The sequence below is a fragment of the Canis lupus genome, chromosome 11 (genome assembly GCF_048164855.1).
Source record: "Canis lupus baileyi chromosome 11, mCanLup2.hap1, whole genome shotgun sequence".
Lineage (NCBI taxonomy): Eukaryota > Metazoa > Chordata > Mammalia > Carnivora > Canidae > Canis > Canis lupus.
In genome coordinates this window covers 27,680,569-27,700,394 of record NC_132848.1, presented here as the reverse complement: position 1 = coordinate 27,700,394, position 19,826 = coordinate 27,680,569, and the positions used below count along the sequence as shown (strand labels likewise).

At 39.1% G+C, this 19,826-nt stretch overlaps 1 protein-coding gene and 1 long non-coding RNA gene across 14 annotated transcripts in view; one reads left to right on the top strand and one right to left on the bottom strand.

The window, feature by feature from the left end:
- Positions 1-19,826, top strand: part of TNRC6B (trinucleotide repeat containing adaptor 6B) — a 243,984-nt gene that overhangs the window by 27,666 nt on the left and 196,492 nt on the right. The gene's annotated exons all lie outside the window — the stretch shown is intronic.
- Positions 2,957-19,824, bottom strand: LOC140642795 (uncharacterized). Of its 3 annotated transcripts, none has more exons than XR_012039194.1 (5): positions 19,692-19,824; positions 18,986-19,079; positions 10,956-11,074; positions 4,568-4,659; positions 2,957-3,128 (listed from the first exon to the last, which is right to left on the bottom strand). It is a non-coding gene; the product is annotated as an uncharacterized lncRNA (long non-coding RNA). The 3 variants fall into 3 exon arrangements; XR_012039197.1 differs by having other exon boundaries at positions 10,956-11,058; XR_012039196.1 differs by lacking the exon at positions 4,568-4,659.

Here is a 19,826-nt window from a genome sequence, read left to right as displayed (position 1 = left end):
GAGGTACTGTTTTTATCTTCAATTTACAGGTAAGAAACTCCAAGTTAGAGATGTTTAAGGAATTCTTCCTCCTGTACTCCTTTCACCAGATGGATAGTCTTTATGTTTGTCTCTTTAAAGTCATATAACTCACCACCAGCCACATTGAGCCCTGTCTGCTCTAGACCTGGATTAGCTAATTTTTTCTGCAGAGGTCCAGATAGTTAGTATGTTAGGCTTTTTTGGGTCCCCTAAATTCTATGTCACATATTATTCTTTGTTTTCTTTACAACTTTTTTTTAAAAGATTTTATTTATTTATTCATGAGAGACACAGACACAGACAGAGGGAGAAGCAGGCTCCATGCAGGGAGTCTGACGTGGGCATGATCCCGGGTCTCCAGGATCATGCCCCGAGCTGAAGGTGGCACTAAACCACTGAGCCACCCCGGCTGCCCCATTTACAATCTTTTAAATATGTGAAAACTGTCCTTGGCTAGTGGGCCACAGAAAACCAGGCTATGATCAGATTTAGCCTGTGGGTCTTAGCTTATCACCTCTGTTCTAGACAGTGCCTTAGCATCTTGGGCATTACCAGGTCCCCACTTACTCAAAACTCATAGATTTCCTATTTTATTCTCTAGGGTCTTGCTAACAACAAGATTTAAGTTTTTGGTTTGGGGCAAACATATCCACCATTATGGGAATTTTCAAATGAAGAAACTTTGGCATAGAGAGGTTAAGTCCTGGACACACAGTAAGTGGCAGAATAGAGACTTACTTAGACTTCAAACTGTCTGATCTTAAAGAACTTCTCTCCTCACCATCCCAAAATATTTGAAGTTATATGCTATACTAGCTCTGGGACTGATAGAATAGCTAATTTGGTTTATTATTTTTTAAAATTTATTTATTCGTGCAAGATACACACAGAGAGAGGCAGGGACACAAGCAGAGAGAGAAGCAGGCTCCATGCAGGGAGCCCGATGTGGGACTCCATCCTGGGACTCCAGGATCATGCCCTGGGCGTGAAAGGCTGGCGCTCAACCGCTCAGTCACCCGGGTGTCCTGCTAATTTGGTTTAAAAAAAAAAATTCATGCTAAGATTTTAGTGGTTAATAATGGCGTGATGTTCTCATTCATGAGAATTACAGAATCATAGCTCTTCAGGGTTGGGAGAAACGAACTATATCAAGTCCAGACTCTTGCTGAAGTTGGAGTCCCTTCAACAACATCTTTGTCAGCCATGCTACTTCCATTTAAATATCTCAGCTGTCTCTGTGGGCAGCCATTACTTTTGGTCAAGCCTGTTCTCCACATTAAAGGTCTTCAAATGTACTCCTTTCAGTGTTAACCAGATTTTTTTCAGTGATTTCTCATAGAACGAACGTAGCTTCTATTCATCTCATGACCTAGTCCCTTTTCTCTTTAATTACAGTTTATCCACAGTCTTATTAATACAACACTCAGATAATAGAAAGGAACAGACTCCTTATACACACACCAACATGGCTGACTCTCAAAATCATCCTGGGTTGGAAGAAGCCAGAAGCTAAGAAAGTATAGTCTATATGCTTCCATTTATATGAAACTGTAAAAGAGACAAGTCTATAATGACAGAAGGCCAATCAGTGGTTGCTTGGGGCTGGAGGTTGGGTGAAGGGGATTGACTGGTATGAAGAACAAAGAAATGGAGGATGATGGAAGTATTCTGTATCTTGATGGTGGTGGTGGTTACATGGGTGTGTAAATTCATCAAATTTTGTCTTAAAAGTCTTAAAAAGAGTTTTCAGAAATGAACATGTTATTCTAGCCCTGGTTTTACCAGTATAGAATATAATAAAAAAATTACTTCTCTCCATCTGAATACTTTGCATCCTTATTAATAATTTATCTGTCTTAAGGAACTCCTTCATATTGTTGATATATATTAAAATCATACTTCACTAAAACCTCTCTCATATGTGTTATTTATCAACTTTGATATAACTCCTTCCTCTACTCTTATGTTGATTTTTTAAAAATATTCTCTATGCTCCCAGACCACTTTATTCATACACAGCACTGTGATAATAGCACTTATCTTGTTGTATTTTTTCTATTCAAGTGTCTGCCTCTCTGATTAGACAGTGAACTTCCCTTGCAGAGCCTTAGTCCCTTTTATATCTCTGGATACCACTATAGTAATTGGGTATAACTGGCACTCCATAAATGTTGTTTGGTTGAATACTAATAAATGAAGGAATACATTTATTCTTCAGAGCCCATCTCAGGTATGTGTCCTCCAACAAGTGTTTCTGATTTTCTGTTCCTCAAAGCTAGGTTAGGTGTTTCTGCTGGCTGCATCACTAATATTCTGTGTTTATCCATCACATTATATGTTACAGTGTTTTCATATTCAAGGATATTCACTGCATTGTTATTAATAGCAGTATAAAATGGGAAGCACCTGGGATGCCTCTGTGGCTCAGCGGTTGAGCATTTGCCTTTTTTTTTTTTAAATTTTTTATTTATTTATGATAGTCACACACAGAGAGAGAGAGGCAGAGACACAGGCAGAGGGAGAAGCAGGCTCCATGCACCGGGAGCCTGATGTGGGATTCGATCCCGGGTCTCCGGGATCGCGCCCTGGGCCAAAGGCAGGTGCCAAACCGCTGCGCCACCCAGGGATCCCGAGCATTTGCCTTTGACTCAGGGCTGATCCCAGAGTGTAGGGATCAAGTCCTACATCAGGCTCCCTGCATGGAGCCTGCTTCTCCCTCTGCTTATGCCTGTGCCTGTGCCTCTCTCTCTCTCTTTCTCTTCCTCTCTCTCTCAAGATTCATCACACACACACACACACACACACACACACACACACAGAAGCAGGCAGCCTGCTTCTCCCTCTGCCTATGTCTCTGCCTCTCTCTCTCTCTCTCTATCATAAATAAATAAAAATTAAAAAAAATAAAAACAATAATAAGAGAAAAAAGACAAAAGACTAGATTTTTTTTTATTTTAAGAAAAGTAAAATGTGTATATACATGTATACATGGAAAAAAAAGACCAGTAGATTGTAGATGGTAGGAGTGCTCATTTCTTCATAGTGCATTATCAGAGATTTATTCTTTTTCTTCCTTCCACTTTTTTTCACTTGCAGAAAACAAGTTACTATAAACAGGGAAAAAGTAGTTATTTAAAATGTAATTGAGAGGAGACAGAGATGTGACAACTAAGTGTAATGAGAACAGAAAAAGGACAAAACTTGTAAAAAGTGACAAAGAGTAAAGCCTGTAGTTAATGTAGCAATATTAATTTCCTAGTTTCACTGATTATACTATGGTTATATAAAGTGTTAGTATTAGGGAATGCTGGAGGAAGGTGATATGAGAACTCTCTCCACTATCTTTGCAACTCTTCTGTAATTCCGAGATTATATCAAAATAAAAAATACAATTGAATGTTAATAGAATTCTAAACCCCTTAAGGATAGGGACTGGGTCTTATTCATCATGGTACACCTTGGGCTGTATCAGGCATATAGTAGATGCTTATAAAAGATACATGAGCTGAGATGGAATTGTATATTTTCTCAGTTTTGGCCATCTTAGTTATTTTGACTCAGGCTTCAACCTCCTAAGGTGATACTGAACTTCTAGTGTGTAGTCATCCGTTCATATGCTGAATTTTTTTTAAAGATTTATTGATTTGACAAAGAGTGAGAGAAGCAGACTTCCCACTGACCACAGAGCCCCGTGTGGGACTTAATCTCATAACCCTGAGATTATGACCTGAGCTGAAACCAAGAGTCAGATGCCTAACTGACTGAGCCGCCCAGGTGCCCCATTTACTCTGAATTTTTTGAGTGTCATGTCGTGCTCAGCCCCACAAGCACTGAAAGACAGTTTGCTGGCACTTGTAAGGCCATACGGAGTTAAGACATATACAGACGTTTATAACAAAGGGTGACTGTGGTAAGTGTTCCATAAAATATGGAGGTGGAGATTCTATAGCAAGCATATCCGCTTGGAAGATTAAAGGTTGCTTATCAAAGGAATGCTTATTCAGAGAAGTGAAAATTTGAATTTATGGTAGTAAAAGTCGACCACCATGTTTCAAGAAGAAAGGTAAATACCTTTATATTTAAAATGTGGCCTTTAGGGAGCCTGGCTGGCTCAGTTGGAGGAGTGTGCGACTCTTAATCTTGGGGCCTGAGAGTTCAAGTCTCATGTTGGGTGTAGAGATTACTTAAACAAATAAACTTTAAAATAAAATGTGGCCTTTAATTGAGATATTTGTAAAGAGGAGACTCTTTCATTGATTTGAGTCATGCAGAGAAAACCAGCTCTTTGCTTTCTACTTATTCCTGAAGGCAAGGACAAGGAGAGGAAAGGGGTAGAAAGGAGGAGAGGAGGAAAGTGAAAGTAGTAGGATAGCTTTTCCCTGGGACTTTCTCCATCTTGATGTGTGTTTTAGAAGCCTAGAGGTGTGGACTACGGGCTTCTAGGTAGAAATCTGTATCATGAAGTTCCAGTGGTTATTATAACTAAGAGTCGGTGGGGTTTTTTTTGTAGTGTTCATATATATTTATAGATGTGTGAAACACTTACTGTATATGGTATATTCATTCAGTCATCCCACAAATATTTATTGAGTGGTTTATGGAGGAAGATGATCTCATTCAATTCCCACTGCAGGCTCTCTGTGGGAGAGGAGTCTAGGTTATCACCATTTTCAGTCTACAGGTGATGAGGTTGCATTTCAGATAAGTTAAGTGGCTCAGTGAGTAGCTTAGCACCACACAGCTAACTACCAAGTGGTAATTTCTCAAACCCCTGTCTTCTGCCTCCGATTTAAGTGCTCTCCCCAGTCTGCCTAGTGGTTAGTTGCTCAGATATTGTACTCAACATACATGTCTTTGAGTGCTAAATGAAATATTAAAGAGTTTTAATTCCTGGCCTGACCCAATCAGGTTAGAGCAAGGAAATAAGTCCTTTCCAACAATTAATTACTATTGAAAATCAGTGGGTTTTATTTGTTTTGTTTTAGTGAAAACTTTTATTAAAAGAAATTCTCCCTTTTAAGCCTTTCCCTTAGCCTTGAAGCTCTGGTATGCTTCAGGTAGTTCTGACTAGCAGAAAGGTATGGGGGAGGCACCTGGGTGGCACAGTTGGTTAAGTACCCAGTCTTGTTTTCGGCTCCAATGGTCTCGGGGTCATAGGATCAAGCTCCACATCAGGCTCAGTGCTTGGCTTGGAGTCTGCTTGGGATTCTCTCCCTACACCCTGCCCCTCCTGGTTGTGCTTGGTCTCTGTCTCTCTCTCTCTCAAATAAATAAATAAATAAATAAATAAATAAATAAATAAATAAATAAATATTTTTTTAAAAAAAGGAAAAAAATATTTTCCAACAAAATGAACTTGGTAACTTTCATGTTGGTAAGCCAGTCACATTAGTCTGCCATTTGAACAAAATTCCTTTAAAGTCTCCTATTTTAACTGAAAACATTCTCTTTTTTTTTTAGATTTTATTTATTTATTCATGAGAGACACACAGAGAGAGGCAGAGACACAGGCAGAGGGAGAAGCAGGCTCCTCACAAGGAGCCCAATGCAGGACTTGATCCCAGACCCCGGGATCACGACCTGTGCTGAAGGCAGATGCTCAACCGCTGAGCCACCCAGGCATCCCTAACTGAAAAATTCCTATAGAATTTATATTCTATTTCATTAAATACTATTTTGTTATAAAAATAATTTTATGGTTATATTATTTATATTTAATCTCCAATCTCCATGAATTTTATTCTCTTACATGATATGAAATAGGGAGTCCAACTTGATTTTTTTTCCCAACTGGATAGCCAGTTTTCCCTGTGACATTTATTAAATCATATGTCCTTTCTTTACTTATCTGAAATGCCACCTTTATTCTCTACCAGATCCCAGTTTTCATATGCATAGATCTGTTTCTGGGTTATATTTTCCTGTATGAGGACCATGCTGTTTAAATAACTGTGGCTTTGAGGCATTTTTTGTTTTCTAATCTTATAATAATCAGCATTGACATTGAAGATCACACCTGTGCCTAACTACCAGCCTCATCTCTTGCTACTGATGCATAATCCACTCCCTCCAAATCTGGCCATATCCAATTCTCATGGTTCCTCAGGTGTTCCTTGCCTCATCAAGTGGCCATGGCTTGTGCAAGTCCCTCTCTTTGCCTGCCCTTTTCTCCAAATGTGATTAATTTGTCCTCAAGATCCAGTATAGGTTCTTCTTCTGTGAAGCCTTCCCAGATTCCCTCATAGGCTGCGAGAAACCTCCTTCCTTTATGTGTTCATAGTGCTTTATGCATAACTTTCTCATAGTATTATCATCTTTTGTCTCGTATCCAAAGCTCCTTAGCACAATGATACTCATTATGCTCAGCTGTAAAAAACAAAACAAAGGAATCCTTGGAAGCATCCTAGGTACACAATGCTCCTTCAAGTGCCTGCATACTTTTTTTTTTTTTTTTGCACGTACTGCTTCCTTGGATAAGATTGCCTAGCAATTTCCTGTTTCAATTTTCAGACTGTTTCAGGTCATCTCTGGAGGAGCCTTCTGGCCCTTTCTCCTCCTCAGAGTTCTCTTCTTCCTCCCATTGCGCTTTGTGCATGCCTCTTTTGGAGCGTTTCTCAGGATGCCATAGAGGGGAGTGCACATCTGGAAACATAGTGCTATTTAGTGGCTTGACTTTACAACTGAATGGCTTAAGTTCTAAACCTGACTTTATCATTTGCCCAGGTCCTATTCTGCTACCAGTTATTTAACTTCTATAAACCTGTTTCCTTCTGTGCAAGATGGAATAATAATAATCCCTTCCTCATGGGGTTGTTGTAGGACTAAATGGGACAATACCTCTGAAATGCTTCACCTTATATCCAGGTCATATGTGGCCCTGAATAAATACTACTTGTTATTATATCTGTCTCTGCTAGACTTTATATGAGACTTTCTCTTATTTATCTCTGAAACCCAACACCTACCCTAGAGCCTGGCAGGGAATAGACTGGTGAATAAATTACCAGCTGTCCTCAAAACTCTCCCCTCCTTGTTTTGCTTTTCTCAGTGGTGCCATCCGTGTCTTCAGTGTCATCTTCAACTTTCCTTCTCATTCAAAACAAAAAAATGAGCTGGGTGTTCATCATGAGCTAGGCACCATGCAAGGCTTTGGATGAAAAAGAGAAAAAGATACCACCTATCCTTTGGAACTTAAAGTATAGTAAGGGAAGTAGTGAAAAAATAAAAATACTAGAATCTGCGGGCTCAGCACTGTTTGCTCTACTTTGGTTTATGTTTGTACATTTTCAAGATACATTTTTGAATAATTAAATGAATAATTATAAAATGTTATGTACTGTAAAGAAAATGAATAAAGGCTGAATTTTGGGAAGGATAGTTGTAGATGGTCTGGGAAGTTTACATTTCAGCTGAGACTAGAGATAGAGAAGGAGCCAGCCAGGGACGAGGGTATTCCCAAGGGAGGGACTAGCATGTAGCATGCCATAGGAGAACAAGTCTTAGCATAGTCAAGACACTGAAAGGTTAGTACAGCTGTATTTGAGCAAGAGAATTGGAGAGAGACGTTGGAGGGCAGATAAGTGGAGACCATATCACTTATGCTTTTGAAGACCAAGAGAAGGTGTCCAGATTGTATTCCTGTTACAGTGCAGTGCTATTAAAGTAGTGCTCTACTTCCAGGGAGGGAATAGGCTGATTTCATTTTCTGTTTTTTATTTTTTTATTATTTTTTAAGCTTCAGATAGTCCATTTATTTAGTGTACTCATGTGCACGTACTCATGTTCACACACTCATGCGTACACCCCACACACACGTACACACATTCATGGCCTTGGAAAATACTAAGCTTTCTTCTTCCTTCATTTTCCAGCAGAGGGAGAGTTTCTATATCTGTCAGAAACATGATAGGACTATTGTATATATATATACACACATACACACATATGTGTGTGTTTATACATGCATTTTCTGTTTTTTAAAGGTGTATAACAGAAAGATTGGAGGGAGACAAAGATGGGAGCAGAGAGACCAGTTGGGAAGCAGTTAGCAGTAGTTTAAGCAAGTGATGATAATAGCAAGAGAAGTGAAGAAAAATGAACACATTTAAGATATGTTTTGGAGACAGGCTTGGGAACTTGCTAGTGGATTAGGCGTAGGTGAGGAGAGAGAGAGAGGAATCCAGATCAATGGCTTGAGACCTGTATCTTGTGTTATTTACTGAGATTTACTAAGGCAAAAATGTGTTGGAAGGAAAGTCAAGAGTTAAAACTTGATTACATTAAGTTTGAGGCGCTTTGAGGCATCCAAGTGGAAATGTCAATTAAGTCATTGAACAAAAGAGAACCAGAGTTCCAAGGACAGTTCCAGGCTACAGATAAAATTTTGGATGTTTTCACAGGATAATAATTAAAACCATGGAAATGGTTGATATTATTTAAGGAGAGTGTAAAGAAAAGGAGGATTGGTATTATGTTCTGAAGTTAACATTCAGAGACTAGGTCAGAGGAGGATGAAAATGAGAAGTAAGAGGAGTGAAAAACAGAAAAGAAATCAAGAGAGTGAGGTACCGCAGAAGCTCTGCATCTGCAGCCTGTGCCTAGAGCCATATCTGGCCATGGCTAGAGTTCAGTAATCACTGATTGAATGAAATCAAGAGATTATTCCAAAGAAGGAGGGAATGATGAAGAGAATTGAGAGCTGCTGGGAGCCCAGTAGGATGAGAGCATAAACTAGTCATTGGGTTGGCAGAACGAATGCATGTGGCTGGTGATGGAGGCTTCCAGAAGTCATGTTAGAATGGATTGAACAGAGCATGCATAGGAGGTAAGAAAGTGCAGATAGCATTTTTTTTTTTTTAAACACTTTAACAAAATTTGGCTGTGAAGTGAATAGAGAAATGGAGTAGGGGATCCCTGGGTGGCGCAGCGGTTTGGCGCCTGCCTTTGGCCCGGGGCGCGATCCTGGAGACCCGGGATCGAGTCCCACGTGGGGCTTCCGGTGCATGGAGCCTGCTTCTCCCTCTGCCTGTGTCTTTGCCTCTCTCTCTCTCTCTGTGTGTGTGACTATCATAAATAAATAAAAAATTAAAAAAAAAAAAAAAAGAAATGGAGTAATGTCCAAAGGGGGCTATAGGGGTCAAAGAAGAATTTTTGTTTCTTAAGAGAGGCCACACTAGAGCTTAAATATACACAGATGGGAATGATTCAGGAAAAAGTGTGTAATGGTTGATGGAGAAAAAAGAGAGGATAATTACAAGATTGGAGTTCATAAGTAGGGAAGAAGGGATGGGATTGGCGCATAAGTGGAGGGATTGTTCCTCAAGAGGAGACAGTTGGCTTCTGTTGAAATAAGGGAAAGAAGTGAGATTGGATACAGATTCAGGTAGATTATACAACTGGTCACAAGAAGACAGATTTCTAGTCTTTTTTTTTTTTTTTTTAAAGATTTTATTTATCTATTCATGAGCCACACAGTGAGAGGGGAGGGGTGCAGAGACACAAGCAGAGGGAGAAGCAGGCTCCATGCAGGGAGCCTGATGCGGGACTCAAACCCAGGACTGCAAGATCAGGCCCTGGGCTGAAGGTGGAGCTAAACCGCTGAGCCACCCGGGCTGCCCCTCTAGTCTTGATTTTAGATTTTGTAGTTCTCAATGAAGAATCAAGGACACTAGCTAAAAAAGATGAGAGTCATAGAGAAGGGAAAAATGAGTAAGAGAGAGCCTTCTTGGGGAGGGGAAGAATTAGGAAGCATTTACCAGTGAAATCTTGTGGATTATGAGTTAAAACTGCCTGTTTAGTGACTTCGAATTTATAGTGAAAGTAATCTGCCTACTTGAATGCTTTTTCATCAGTATTTTTGGTTTGTAGAGGATAGTTTCTTGAGCTCTGGCATTACGGAGTTTCAGAGAAAGACACCTTGGAAGAAAGTTGAGGGTTCTAGCAAGGAAGTAATTATAACTTTATGAAATCTAAGAGAAAAAGAAAAGGGGAATCTGGAGATGGAGGATGGGGTCAAGGGATTGAAGGTCTTGTGGCAATTGAAAAATTGTTTTTCATAGGTCACTCGAATAAGTGACCTAGAAGGATCAAACAGTGGATTGAGTATGGAGGAGATGCAAGAGGGATTGAGTTTGGTGTGACAGTGGGAGTGTGTGGCTGAGGTACAGTGAAGGAAAGTGTCCTTGGAGCTGAGCAGTGTACAGAACAGAGAGGCCAGCAGTTTGGCTAGGTCACCCATTTGGATTTTGAAGTTATGTTGAGTGTGATGACTAATTGTGCTGAAGAGTTTAACACTGAGCCAGATGTGCTAAAATATCAGATAGTGGTAAGTGATGTGCACAGAATTAAAATTGGGTTTTGGGATAGAAAAGGGATAGACGGCTCCTTCTGACGGGGTGGGCAGGGCAGGGCTCTCTAAGGAGGTGTGACACTATGGTTAGATCTGAATGGTAAGATGGTTAGTGGAGGAAATAATCCAGGCCAAGGGAGCAGTTAATACAGACGAACCTCTCACCTTTGTAAAACAGAAAGGAGGCCTGTGAAGTGGAGCTTATTAGACCAATTAAGAAGAAAATGAAATGAGGTTGAAGTGCATTAGGAGCCAGAGGATAAAGGGTTTTAAAAGTCATGGTCAGAAGCTTAAGTGCCATGATGTGGTAGGCGGTCTCCAAGATGGCCCTGATCATCCTCATCTCCAGCTGTTCATGCCTTTGTGCAGTCCTCTCTCATGTGGAATAAATAGGGTTGACCTGGGTAACCAGTAGGATATTGAGGCAATGATGGCACTTGATTTCTGGTGCTAGGTTGTAGCTTCTGCCTTGCTCTCTTAGGCCACTCACTCTGTGAGAAGGTGGCCTGCTGGACTGTGAGGATATTGAAGTAGGCTGTGGAAGTTTTGTGTGGAAAGGAGCGAAGACCTCCAGCTTAACACTCACCATAGGAGGGAGCCCCTGTGAAAGGAGATCCTTCAGCCCTAGAGAGACCTGTAGATGACTGCAGCCTTTCACGCATACTTCATAAATATTCTGGTGTGTATCTCTAAAAGATAATGATTCTTTAAAAAACAAATATAATACAGTTACCACATCTAAAAACTTAATACACCAAAAAAATCAATATTCAGATTTCCCCTGATTTTATAAAGTTGATTTGTTTGTATCAGGGTTCAAACAAGCACCAGTTTACCATTTGGTTAGTATGTCTCCCAAGTCTCTTTTATCTCTAGGGTCCCCTTTCTTTTTTTCCTTCTTGAGTTATCTTAAAAATAAATTTGGCCATCTGTCTTACAGTTTCTCACCTTCTAGATTTTGCTAATTGCATCTCTGTGGTATGTTTAACGTATTCTTCTATTTTGTATTTTGTGTAAACTGGTAGTTGTATCTAGAGGCTTGATCTAGTTCATGTTCTTTTTATTTGGCAAGAATACTTAATAGGAAGTGTTTACTTCCATCAGTAGGCACGTAATAGCAGTTGTCTCATCTTACTGTGATGTTAACGGGTATTGAAGATCAATGCATAGCTATGTTAATTTATGTTATAAAATGGTAGTATTCTAATTTTGTCATTTGTCTCTATTAATTAGCTAGAGAAACTTTCCCATATCAATTCTATGGTTAATCTGAGGTAGACCTCATTCAGGAAAAGCAAGTTAAATGCTTGATTCTTTCCCTTTACTTACCAGTTTTCATAATAACATGGTTCCTAGCATTAATGGTCCAAAGGAGAACAGTCATATTTAAAAAAAAATATCATTATAAACTTAAGGGTTTTTAAGGTACTTAATAGATGTGAGTCCATTGCAGTGATTTTTTAAATTGATGCTTCACATTGTACTCCTATTCTTGACTAATAGGAGGAGCCTCTTCAAGTTGACCTCTGAAGACTTTTTATACTCTCCTTGCTTTTTGATTTGGCAGGATGTCTAGACTTATCATGTACATTTTCTGTCCCAGTCCTGATTCAGCCATTTCTTTAAGGAGCTCTGGTTTCTTTCAGTGGAAAAGGCTATATGGGAGTTTAGGATGCTTGGTCATGTACAGCAGTCTTTTTAGTAGTTGCTTATCAAAATCTATAGAGTTAGAAAAGGTGTTCTAATGGATAGAAATTTTATCCTTTTTCTTGATGTATAAAAATAACCACAGAGTGGTTTTGTTCATTTGTTTATAAGAAAATTGGAAAGTGAAGGCTTGAGTAGAAAAATAAATGAAGTTTTAACTTCCCTTTTAAATTATGTATCCTCTGTCTGCCATACTTTGTTCACTATGTGCACTGAAGAGAATTACTAATAAGCTTTTCCTATTCATGGCTACATAAACCAGGTAGTGTTTAAAGATTATTATTATAGCATTTGGTTGTTATATTTCTTAAGTCTCTTTTATCTCTAGATTCCACCTCTCTGTGGGCCTTCTTCATAGCATTTTTAGGAGACTGTGGTATTGTATTTTGGAAATTTTTGCTTTGTCATAATACCCTCAGCTTATGCTGCATCACAAGTGAAAAATCTTAGTTTTTGAGACAGGCATAAGGAAGCCTGGTTTCTGGATATTTTGATTACTGAAACTCACTTTATTACATATAGAGGGGAATAGATAATACAAGTTGAATGTATATTTAAAGTATAAATCAAGTTAGAGGGGAATGGAATAATGGAATAATTATAATATGACTCTGGAATGTAGATTTTTCCCCCCAGTGTTTAACAGCTTGATCCTTCCCTCTTTCCAGTATTCAGGATCTAGTTCAGCAGTTGTTTTTTTTTTTTTTTAAGATTTTATTTATTTATTCATGAGAGACAGAGAGAGAGAGAGAGAGGCAGAGACACAGGCAGAGGGAGAAGCAGGCTCCATGCAGGGAGCCCAACGTGGGACTCCATCCCGGGTCTCTAGGATCACGCCCTGAGCTGAAAGTGGTGCTAAACCGCTGAGCCACCTGGGCTGCCCATAGTTCAACAGTTTTATATATGATGCATTATGCTTTTCATTCACTCAACAAATATATATATGTATTTTAAAGATTTATTTATTTATTCATAGAAAGCGAAGAGAGAGGCAGAGACACAGGCAGAGGGAGAAGCAGGCTCCATGCAGGGAGCCCGATGTGGGACTCGATCCTGGGTCTCCAGGATCACACCCCGGGCTGCAGGTGGCGTTAAACTGCTGCACCACCGGGGCTGCCCAACAAATATATTTTTTTAAGATTTTATTTATTTATTCATGAGAGACAGAGAGAGAGACAGAGAGACAAGCAGGCTCCATGCAGGGAGCCCAACGTGGACTTGATCCCAGGTCTCCAGGATCATGCCCTGGGCCAAAGGCGGTGCTAAACTGCTGAGCCACGTGGGCTGCCCTTCAACAAATATTTTTTGAGCACTTGCTTTATACTATATATGGCACTAGGAACTGGGAGTAAAGAAATAAGCAAAACATATGCTCATCTTCACAGAACTCTACTGGGAAAAAGACAATCAAACAATTACATTACTGCATATGTAAGGCCAAACACTGATACATACATTTTAGGAAAAATACAGGGTACTGAAAGAGTAAGTGATCAGGGTATTTGACTTAGTCTGGAAGGTGAGGGAAGGCCTCTCTGAGAAAGTAACATTTAAGCAAAGATGGGAAGGAAAAGTAGGAATTGACCAGATGATCGTTTGATCATTTGGAGCAAGACCCTTTGGCAAAGGGACTACTAATGTGTGTGAAGGTGCTGAGGGAGGAAAAGAGCTTGAAGCCTTGGAGGAACTGAGGAAAGCTGATTTACTGGAGACAGAAGAAGGCAGAGGGATAGGAGAAAGCCTACAGATGCTGGCAGGGCTGCGTCTGCAGGGCACTATTGGCCACAATCTCCCTTAGAGATTCAGAGGTACGACCACTTAACTGTTAGTGTCCCAGACTCCAAGGACCAGATTTCCACATGTCACTTTCCAGGACCCCTTGGTCCTTCTCCTGGGGAAAGCTTAGCCTGCCGGGAACTTTGACTACAGCTTCTCTCCCCCTACTTCCTGAAGGTTCTTTCTTAATAAAGGAATATATGATACCTGCTTATTTGGTACCTAAGAGGAAAGAGATTTTTTATTATAAACAATTATTTTTGGCTAATCTTCAGAAGCCATTACTCCAAGAATGTACTCTATATAATTTTCCTTTTAAAAGATTTTCTTATCTGATCCTCATATAGCAACTATATAAGGTAGATATCTATTGCTTTCTTCACAATATAGAAAAGGATGTGAAGCTCTAAAAAATTAGATAATTCCCCTTGGTCCACTAATAAATAGTAAGACAGTAACTGGACACTGCGTCTACTAACTACAAACCAGTGGTCTTCCTTCTCCATTCCTCCATTCACTCTACGAGGATTTCTAGCACATTTTGATGTCAATATTTGCAGTCTATGTTTTTTTTTTAATGGAAGAATAAATCATAAAAGCTTAAAAAGAGATTATGAGAGATGAAGGAAGGGAAATAGGGTAGAGGAGACAGAGTTAGGAACTAGACTGCTTTGACTATAGCTTATTTGTAGATTTGACTTGATGCAATGATTTAAATGATTATAAGGCAAAGTTAACTTAAAAAAAAAAGGAGTCCTTAAAAATTGAAAATAATAAGAAGCAAAGAACCTAAAATTTAAAACTCAGTCATTTGAGTTTTATATCCTTAGTGGTAACTACTGTAAGGACTTAAAAAAAAGAATTTCAAAAAACGATTATGACCACAAAACCTATATATTATTTGTGCCTGTGTCTCTGCCTCTCTCTCTCTAGCTGTGTCTCTATGAATAAATAAATAAAATCTTTTTAAAAAAATAAAGATTTTATTTATTTATTCATGAGAGACACGGAGAGGCAGAGACACAGGCAGAGGAAGGAGAGTAGGCTCCATGCAAAGGAGCCTGATGTGGGACGCAGTCCCGGGAACCCGGGATCACACCCTGGGCCAAAGGCAGACGCCCAACAGCTGAGCCACCCAGGCGTTCTGAGACCCAGAATCTCAACATGGGTGAAAGGAGTTACAGATGTAAAATAAAAGAGGTTAATGCTGTTAACTTGATTTTTTTAATAGAGTATTTTTTTAGAACAGTTTTTAGGTTCACAGTAAAATTAAGCAGAAAGTACAGTGTTCTTACATACCTCCTTCCCTCCCCAGCTGCCCTAGTGGTTAGCATCCTGCACCAGAGTGGATCATTTGCTCTAACTGATGATACTACAATGACATCTCATTATCATACAAAGTCCATGGTTTACATTAGGGTTCACTCTTGGTGGTGTACAATCTGTATGTTTTGACAAATGTGTAATGATGTATACTCACTATTACAGTATAGAGAATAGTTTCATTGTCCTAAAAATCCTCTGTGTTCCCCCTATTCATCCTTCCCTCTTCAAGAGCCCCTGATTACCTCTAATCTTTTTACTACCTTCTAGTTTTGCCTTTCCAGATGTCATATAATTGGAATCATATAGTATGTAGCCTTTTTACCTGGAAATATAGTTTTAAGTTTCTTTCATGTCTTTTCATAGCTTGATAGCTTATTTCTTTTTTGCACTGAATAATATTCCAGTGTCTGGCCATAGCACAATTCATTTATCCATTTACCTACTGAGGGATGTCTTGGTTACTTCCAAGTATAAACAGTTATGAATAAAGCTGCTGTAGGTATCAGTGTACAGGCTTTTGTGTGGATGTACAGTTCCTTTGGGTAAATATCAAGGAATGTAATTGCTGGATTGTAAGACTGTTTAGTTTTGTAAGAAATCATAAGCCATCTTCCTAGGTGGCTATACAATATTATATTCTTTTCAGCCATGAATGAGTATTCCTGTTGTTCCGCCATCCTCTCCAGCATTTGGTATTGTCAGTGTTTCAGTTTTTGGCTGTTCTAATAGGTGGCTAGTGGTATCTTATATTTAATTTTTAAAAAAGATTTTATCTATTTATTCATGAGAGACACACACACACACAGAGAGAGAGAAAGAGAGAGAGAGAGAGGCAGAGACACAGGCAGAGGGAGAAGCAAGCTCCACACAGGGAGCCTGATGTGGGACTCAATCCTGAGACTCCAGGATCACACCTTGGGCTGAAGGCAGGAGCTAAACCACTCAGCCACCTAGGCGTCCCTTATAGTTTAATTTGTGATTCCCTAATGACATGCAAGGTCAAGCATCTTTTCATATACTTATTTGCCATCTGTATGTCTTCTTTGGTGAGGTGTCTCATCCAGCTCTCTCTCTCTCTCTCTCTCTTTTTTTTTTTTTTTTTTTTTTGAGAGAGAATGAGAACATGAGCAAGAGGAGGGTCAGAGGGAGAGGGAGAAGCAGACTCTTCAATGAGTAGGGATCCCAACACAGGGCTTGATCCCAGGACCCTGAAATCATGACCCAAGTCAAAGACAGATGCCTAACCAATTGAGGAACCCAGGTACCCCCCCCCTTTTTAAAGAATTTATTTATTGTTGGAAAGAGAGAGAGAGAGCAGAGGCAGAAGGAGAGGGAATCCCAAGCAGACTCCATGCCTGAGGAGTCCAATGCAGGGCTTGATCTCATGACCCCGAGATCATGACCTGAGCTGAAATTAAGAGTCAGATGCTCGACGAGACTGATCCACCCAGATGCCCCCTTTTGTTCATTTTTTTAACTGAGTTGTTCATTTTCTGATTGTTGAGTTTTAACAGTTTTTCATATATTTTGGATAATAGTCTTATCAGATAAATTTTTTATATTTATATATAAATATATAATTTGTATATATATTTTTTCTTATTCTGTGGCTTGTCTTCTCATTCTCTTGATTAACTGCATTTTGAATTGGAAGTTTTAGTATGAACTCTTGATAGATTTTATCTTTAAAAATACTGCCTAACACATTGCACTGAAAAGGCCTAGAAATAATGATCAACCGAATAGGTAGTATGTAACCCTAATGCCTCAATTATGATTTTGAAATGCCAATTCTCACTAAAAGGAAGCAGGATTCCTTGGATACCTGTTCCTGGCCTGCAGCAGGAATTGTACAAGATAAATGTAGAGATTCCTGTTATACCGTATAGCAAGGAAGTCATCAAAGACTATGACAAGGGTCACATCAAAAGGACACAAGAGCACACACACACAAATTGACTCCCTTTGGTCAATGATGAGACATTTAGAATTACCAATAAAAACATTAATTGAAACATTTTTTTAGTTCATAAAGATACTTTAAAGAACCTCTTGTTTAAAAAAACGAAAGCTTATTAGTTTCCATTAGCTAGTGCTGCATAAAACGTATGCCTTCCTTTTCCAATACAAATTGATCTAGTTTCTAGATCTAAGTACTAATTTATAAGAATTACAGAGGACAGAACAACATATTTTACTTTCATTTCTTCGAAATGAATATGAACTACAACTGAACTGCCCTTGAGAGGGATTAAAATTTCCCGGTGGTGGTTATTTAAACAAGAAGTATTCTTTAATGTTGAATTGGTCGGCATTAGCTGTGGAAAGGCCAGATGTTGAGTGTAGAATGTATCTGATAAAGGAGGCTTAACATGTGGCTAGAATAGTAGCATTCTTCTGCAGGTGTTTTTTTTGAAATGTTTTCAATTTCCTTTTCCACTCGGGTTATGATTGCCACTTCCATGTAGTTGAGAGGAGATTATTGTTAATTTCATGTGATCTTGGAGTTCATCTGTTCTAGTTGATCTTAGTGCTGACAACACTGCAATGTGTGTCAGTGCAGTATAAGCATTACCACTCTTTCCAAACATTTTGATTTGGTTGGATAATCTCAAATCACTGTTGAGCTGCTAGCTAGATTGCTGTCATTTAATGATATCATGCACCGTAGAATTATTTATAATTATCACAAAGAAGAAGAAGACTATACTTAGTTATTAGGATAAAATTGTTGTTCTTTGGATTACTACAATAGCCTCATAATTCTTCCTTCTATATATAGCTACTTTTATCAATTAGGGATGAATTAGACTACATGTAATGGAAAACCTGGTTGCTTTAACCAAATAGAGATTTATTTTCTCTTACATGGTATAAAATTGAGAAGTAATTAGTCCAAGGCTGTTGCAGTCATTCCACAGTGATGTTAATGTCTCAGATTCCTTCTATCCATTCTTAGATGTGTCTCTTCTGATAGTGGTGAGTGCACTTCTCTGCTTGCCTACCCCCCAGCCCCTACAAGACGGGGGGAAGGGTGAAGTACAAAATCTGTACCTCATCTAGTGAAAGATATTTCATTGACCGGAGCTGTGACACATGGCCACCTCTATTCATAAGAAAGTTTGGGAAATCTGAGTACAGGCTTACCCCAACCAAATCTGGATTGCATTAGGAAATGTAGGCAACTACCAGCTTTTTCCATGTGCCCCTTTATTGTGTAATGTATATTTTCTTAAAGCATATGCTTCATTAATTTAGCAAACATTTACTGAGTACCTGCTCTGTGTCAAGTACTATGAATACATATATGAGTAAAGTACCCCCATTCTACCCATAGTTGGTAGGTGAGATAGACATCAAAACAAACACTGTACCTATGTATGCATTATAACCTATAACCTTCATGTTCAAGGGAAATGTCATTGACAGTTATAGTGGTTTATCCATATCCTTATCAGCTCACTGACCTAGTGACTTTAGCCTAGGCCTTCCATGTACTCTAGCTCCTCTGCACGCCTCTCATCCCTTACCCAAATATTTGTATTTTATCAAGCTGATTGTCTTATAAACACAAATACAACTATCATATTGATTTTAAAAAGTATTGTCTGTTGTATTGAACACATTGGCATCCATAATAAGTAGTCAGCCACTAAGTGCCCCCCGATTCTGGCTCAAAATTTTATAAGACTTCAGATTCCAGATCTTTAGACACAGGGTACTACTGAAATGGTTAATTATTTCTCAGGAGGTCTGCAAGGACAATTGTCAGCCATAAGTAGTGAGTTAGAATAAAGCTGATATTACCCAGTGAAGTCTAAGAAACCCTTGCTGTTATAGATGAGCAGAGAAGAGGTTCTGTTAATCACAGTGTTACATTTTTGGGAAGCCTCCAGATTTCCTGCAAAGACATGATGTTTCTGTTAACGAACTCTGAGTCAAACTTGTGCTGGCATATAGGTGGTGTGACATCACTGTACCTCAACAACAGAGTAAGTTGGGCTTGCAGGATGAACAGTGGGACTGGATTAGGGTGTTGTCTGAGTACTTGGTGGTCCCTCCGCACTGCACCCCAACCCAAACTGACTCTACCTCTTGTGTCTTCTAAGAAATCGTTTCAATATTTTGCTCCAGAACAATTTTAAATATCGTATCCATGTGTTACATAGGATGGGAAACATATGCCAACAAACGGCTATGAAAACCAAACATTCTTTCTTAATATTTATTAGCCAAAAAACATGTTACATTTTGGTTTTCAGTGGTGGGATTGTATTGGCCAGCCCATACATTGGCATGTGAACTTATTTTCTTACAAAAGCAATTGAAGGAATCTATTAATTTATTTGAGCAGCTCTGTCAACATTGTTCTGAAAAGAACAAAGTAGAATGCCATTCCAGTGTGCCTATCACAATAAAGCTTTGATAATGGCAGTAAAGGTTATCAACAGTGGCACTGGACTTCCACAGGGATACAGTGAAGGAGGGAGAACAGACACCCTGCCTAACTTACCCTATTCAGTAGAGGAGTTTACGCTGGTGATGCATAGGGGTGACATAGCCATCCTGACATCTGACTGAGGAGCCTGGACTATATTCTCTGTGGGCGGGAGGCTTTAGAACTTTCGGACAAAGGAATGACATCACA